We start from the raw sequence: 6,129 nt of genomic DNA, 5'->3' as shown, positions 1-6,129 counted from the left end.
CAGGTTCTTAGCAAACCAGATGGAGGAGGACGTTAAGTTCTGTAGAGTGATCTACCCCTGGGCCCTTGGCAAGACATGGCAGAAGAAGAAGAAGTACCTGCACCAGAGAAGGGACGACCTGCTGCGGAGGATGGGCTTCATGGCCAGGGTGGATTGGGCCACCTGTAACTTGGTTAGTAATAATGACAGACTTATTTTGCACCTGGCAGTTAATATGGACTATACAGCCCTGGGTATAGTACTGTATAATGGAGGGAATGGAGACTTAATGCGTGCTCAGTTCTGCAGCTCACATTCTATGACTTGGGTTTCAGTTAGCAATCCAAAGGTAAACTTTTCTTTACATGAGGTGAAATGCGTGTATTATGTGAGTCTGACAGGTGAGATATGGTAATCCATAGACAGTGTATATTATACTGTCCCCACATAAAGGTAACAGAGTTCTGGTAAAAGTGAATGAGAAAGAAATGGGCACCTAGATGGGCTGTGTTACGCTACACTATATTCATGGATGCTTAAATTATTCTAGGTCATGGCGGAAGACCCTAATCACTGGGCCTGGAGGAGAAATCGGCCAAGTCATCACAGTGGGGCTGTACGCTGGTACAAAAGGGGCCGTCATGAGACCCAGATAAGAGGCCCAGAGAACTCCCCTCTTTGCTGCATCCACTGCACTAATGATGTGAGTGAAGCATTAGCCAAGGAGGGCCGGTAGACGAGCCAGATCATTCTAGAACATTGTCCAGTAAACGTCTCTGGTAAGTAGGAGGGTGAACTGTACAAAAATATTACATTTCCTAGTCCAAGTTGCCATATTAAATATTATTCACACAGGACAATTATTAATTACTCTATAATATAATAAAACTGTGTAAGGGCATAATTCAGTAGCAGTTGTAATTTTGCAAGAAATCGCAAAACTATAACAGCTGTCTCCAACATGCGGGGGCTGCCCAGCACAGGACAAGACCGCCCCACATGCAGGGTCCCTCCCCGTGATGGATTGAAATAGCCCCCTGCCTGCGCAGCCTAGCTGTGATGTTTTGTGTCAGGGCGGCTACATGTCACGTCACGCACCCGCCGCAGCCCACCTCGCAAACAGTCCTGACAATCCTCCGTTGTCCAATGCCCTGTCATCACCCCCGCAGGCACTTACACTGTGGTCGCATTTTCTGAATGCATGCATGGATACGCAGAATAGCGAAAATCAGCGAATGATCCTGTCCGAGTACAGGGTATCTGCAATGCAGGTATGACCACCTCTGTCACACAAATTCCAGGTGCTATATATATTGTAACATGGGGCTTGCCTGGTTTAATATTAGTCAGCACTCTAACATTTCCTGGTTTTATAATAGAAGATAAAGTAAAAGGATCTGTGCTATAATACACTAGCATCCTAATACTAGTTGTGAGATATACTGTTACTCAGCTGGTATGCGGCTGTATGACATATCGGCACTTCTTTATCACAAATCCAGTGCTTTTAACGTTTCAAAGGCAGCCCTTGTCTGTAAGCAGGAAGCAGGGCGCAGGGGAAGTGACCAACCTGCTGCATTTACAATGTTGAATGCTGCTGGTCCCTCTCATCCCGGCATTGGTGCCGCTGCTGTCCTCTCTCCTCCACTGAACCCCCCCCCCCGGGCACCCATGTGGGGTGACCCAGATCCCCTCCCTCTTACCGCTCCCAGAGCCCGATCCCTGCCAGGAGCGTACATGGGGCTGCCTGGCTCTCCTCCCTGGGTTGCCAGAAGCTGCAGCTCCCACTTCAAGAGGGATGCTGCTGCTGCCTCATCGTCCCTCACCAAATGAGAGGCGCCATGTCCCTCTGCCTTTGCAGTCACTCTCTCTGACCCTGCTGTCACTTTATATGTCCAGATCACAGCCTTCTCCACATCACCACTGCAGCTGACTACAGCCTCCTCCACAACGCCTCCTTTGAAGCGCTGCCTTTGACCACAGCCTCCTCTGGCCACAGCTTCTTCCTCCACATCGGCGCAGCCGAACCCAGCCTCCTCCACACAAACGCCCCAGATCACAGCCTAAGGTAAGGTAATTTTACCATGCTGCCTTTCTCTCTCCCACCTGTATGTCCCTATCATCACTCGCTCTGTCCCCGTTGTCCCTTTTTTCTGTCCCTGCTTTTCTTTTACCTGTGCCTCTGCCCTTGATGTCACTCTACCTGCCGTCACTCTCTCTGTCTGTATCACAGATACCTCTGCACCGCCACTGCAGCTGTCCACAGACTCCTCTGTACCACCACTGCAGCTGTCCAAAGGCTCCTCTGCACCACCACTGCAGCTGTCCACAGCCTTCTCCTCCACCGAACCCAGCCATCTCCGCTTCCGATCTGAGCCTAAGGTAATAAAGCCCAACTGCCTTTCTATCTCCAACTTATAGGTCTCTGTCATCACTCTTTTTTGTCACTCTTTCTGTCCCAGTCATCCCTTTTTCTGTCCTGCTGTCCTTCTTGCTGTCCCTCTCCCTGTACCTATGTCCCTGATGTCCCTCTCTCTGTCCCTGCTGTCACTCTCCCTTTTCCTATCCCTGGTGTCCTGTCACTATGTCCCTTTTGTCCATCTCCCTGTCACTATGTCTCTGCTTTCCCTCTTTGTTCCTCTCTCAGTTCCTCTTGTCCCTATTTAACTCTGCTGTCCCGGTGTCTCTGCTGTCCTACGCTCTCCCTCTCCCTATATCCCTGCTGTCACTCCGCCGTTCTCTGTTCCTGCTGTCCTGTTGCTATGTCCCTGCTGTCCCTCTCCCTGTAACTATGTCCCTGTCCCTCTTGTCACTCTCCCTGTTGCTATCCCTGCTATCCTGTCAATATGTCCCTTCTGTACATCTCCCTGTCATTATGTCTCTGTTCTTCCTCTTGTCCCTCTTTGTCGCTGCTGTCCCGTTGTCTCTGCTGTCCTTCGCTATCCATCTCTGTCCCTCTCCCTATATCCCTGCTGTCACTCTCCCTCTCTCTGTCTCTGCTGTCCTGTAGCTATGTCCCTGCTTTCCCTCTCCCTGTCACTATGTCCCTAATGTCCCTCTCTCTGTCTCTGCTGTCACTCTCCCTATTCCTATACATGCTGTCCTGTCACTATGTCCCTGTTGTCCATCTCCCTGTCACTATGTCTCTGCTTTCCCTCTTTGTCCCTCTTTGACTCTGCTGTCTCGGTGTCTCTGCTGTCCTTCGCTTTCCCTCTCCCTATATCCCTGCTGTCACTCTCCCTCTCTCTGTTCCTGCTGTCCTGTTGCTATGTCCCTGCTGTCCCTCTCCCTGTCACTATGTCCCTGTCCCTCTTGTCACTCTCCCTGCTGTCCTGTCACTATGTCCCTTCTGTCCATCTCCCTGTCACTATGTCTCTGTTCTCCCTCTTTGTCCCTCTCTCAATTCCTCTTGTCCCTCTTTGTCTCTGCTGTCCCGTTGTCTCTGATGTCCTTCGCTCTCCATCTCTGTCCCTCTCCCTATATCCCTGCTGTCACTCTCCCTCTCTCTGTCCCTGCTGTCCTGTAGCTATGTCCCTGCTCTCCCTCTCCCTGTCACTATGTCCCTGATGTCCCTCTCTCTGTCCCTGCTGTCACTATCCCTATTCCTATACCTGCTGTCCTGTCACTAAGTCCCCTTTGTCCATCTCCCTGTCACTATGTCTCTGCTGTCCCTCTTTGTCCGTCTTTGACTCTGCTGTCCCGGTGTCTCTGCTGTCCTTTGCTCTCCCTCTCCCTATATCCCTGCTGTCCTTCTCCCTCTCTCTGTTCCTGTTGTCCTTTTGCTATGTCCCTGCTGTCCCTCCCCCTGTCACTATGTCCCTGCCCCTCTTGTCACTCTCCCTGTCGCTATCCCTGCTGTCCTGTCACTATGTCCCTTCTGTCCATCTCCCTGTCACTATGTCTCTGTTCTCCATCTTTGTCCCTCTCTCAATTCCTCTTGTCCCTCTTTGTCTCTCCTGTCCCGTTGTCTCTGCTGTATTTCGCTCTACCCTCTCTGTCCCTCTCCCTATATCCCTGCTGTCACTCTCCCTCTCTCTGTCCCTGCTGTCTTGTAGCTATGTCCCTGCTTTTACACTCCCTGTCACTATGTCCCTGTCCCTCTTGTCACTCTCCCTGTTGCTATCCCTGCTGTCCTGTCACTATGTCCATTTTGTCCATCTCCCTGTCACTATGTGATCCCTCTTGTCCCTCTCTGTTCCTCTTGTCCCTCTCAGTGACATATACAGAACTTTTGGATCATATTGCTGTGTTCTACATAAAGGGGTGTATTCAATCTCATTTCCCAAAAAACATATCGGCAAATTCAACAATACTTATTCAAGCTCCGATTGTCATAAAAATTTAGACAGTCGGAATACTCGCCAATCCACGTGTATTTTGTCAAAAACGGCAGCAGATGCAGCAATGTTGCGCCCGTTTTCAATAATGCAAATTTGACTTTTTACCATGTCAAATCTGCATGAAAGGAAGACAGCCAAAACGGACGAGATTGAATAGGTGCGCGCAGATATTTCCCACTTCACCTTAATGCTATACAGATGAGGTTGTTCTCCCCCTTTCCACCAGTGTGCCATATCTGTATAGCTCGCTAGCACCAGTGGATGGGGATGCACGAGTGTCTCACACGCTTGTGCGTCCCCCATTTTGACGGACGGCGCAGGACGCCGTCCGCCAGAATGGAGAGCGGCTCCATCTGTACAGTTATACTAACACCAGAAACTACTTATGTATGTGTTGGGTTCTACAATAAGGAAACCTATATGGCCACAGGGATGTCTATTAGATCTTTATAAAGCCTCTGCCCTTCAATACTCTGCAGCCCCTTCGCTCAAAAGGTAACTGAGCGCTAGCAAACCCCCTCTGCCCTTCAATGCTCAGCTGTAACCGTTAATTAACCTTTTTATATTGTGGAAGATCAATTTGAACAAGTAATGTTCTGTACAATTATGTGGCACACGTTTGCAGTTTGGTAATTACTGTACCCAGTCTCTGTAATGACCTCTGGTTTATTTGTTTTATATCTGTTGCAGTTTAATAAACACCTGCTGACCTATGAGAAGGAAGGACGGTAAAGGAGACTGACACTTGAATCAAATAGCCTGCAGCGTTAAAGAGGGAGCAGACCGGTGACTGAGTGTCTAAAGTATGGCAGCATGTGGTCTACTGCTAGATGACAGGTGGACAAGAAAAACCGATGTTGCCAAGCAACAGTAATGGGCGCTGGTATGGGGTGCGTGTGCGAAGCAGCTACTTATAGGGGTGAGCAATCCCTTACAAATTACATACAAAAAACAAAAAGGAAGTAGCGCTAATAACACCAATGAACATTAATAATGGTAATGTTTAATGACATGAATTAAAAACAAATAGATAATGTAAAACCACAGGATCCGTTCCTATAAATGCCACCGCTGGAAATAATAGTTCCAATAGTATCCAAAGGAAGGTATATAATGGGCACCAGTTAGTGGTATGTTGGTAATAGATGGATAGTTACCACAGTTGCCGTAATTGGGTCACCAGGAGGAATTGTTCCATTCGGAGTGCATATCAGCACTATCTCTCCAATGCAGGTGAAGGTGCCAAAGTCCAATGGAAATAATTTGCAGAGGTGCGCAGTGATGGCGCAAGTGGTGGCTGGTCCGGATCTAGTGAGATAAAAAGTGCTGGGTGCAATGTCCAGGGCTCCTTAGGACCCTGGACATTGCACCCAGCACTTTTTATCTCACTAGATCCGGACCAGCCACCACTTGCGCCATCACTGCGCACCTCTGCAAATTATTTCCATTGGACTTTGGCACCTTCACCTGCATTGGAGAGATAGTGCTGATATGCACTCCGAATGGAACAATTCCTCCTGGTGACCCAATTACGGCAACTGTGGTAACTATCCATCTATTACCAACATACCACTAACTGGTGCCCATTATATACCTTCCTTTGGATACTATTGGAACTATTATTTCCAGCGGTGGCATTTATAGGAACGGATCCTGTGGTTTTACATTATCTATTTGTTTTTAATTCATGTCATTAAACATTACCATTATTAATGTTCATTGGTGTTATTAGCGCTACTTCCTTTTTGTTTTTAGATGACAGGTGGCACAGAAGGTGCCTGCACTGCTCTAGAGCCCCTGCCTGGCATCA

General features: G+C 48.6%; 1 long non-coding RNA gene across 1 annotated transcript; it reads left to right on the top strand.

Moving 5' to 3' along the window:
- Positions 1-1,918: 1,918 nt before the first annotated feature.
- On the top strand, positions 1,919-5,271 carry LOC146019462 (uncharacterized). The gene is made up of 3 exons (XR_014450557.1): positions 1,919-2,047; positions 2,213-2,361; positions 5,010-5,271. It is a non-coding gene; the product is annotated as an uncharacterized LOC146019462 (long non-coding RNA).
- Positions 5,272-6,129: the final 858 nt, after the last annotated feature.

This window comes from Crinia signifera, chromosome 7, assembly GCF_055691185.1.
Source record: "Crinia signifera chromosome 7, ASM5569118v1, whole genome shotgun sequence".
Lineage (NCBI taxonomy): Eukaryota > Metazoa > Chordata > Amphibia > Anura > Myobatrachidae > Crinia > Crinia signifera.
Note: the sequence above shows the minus strand (reverse complement) of the source record. Positions and strands in the feature narration are given on the sequence as shown.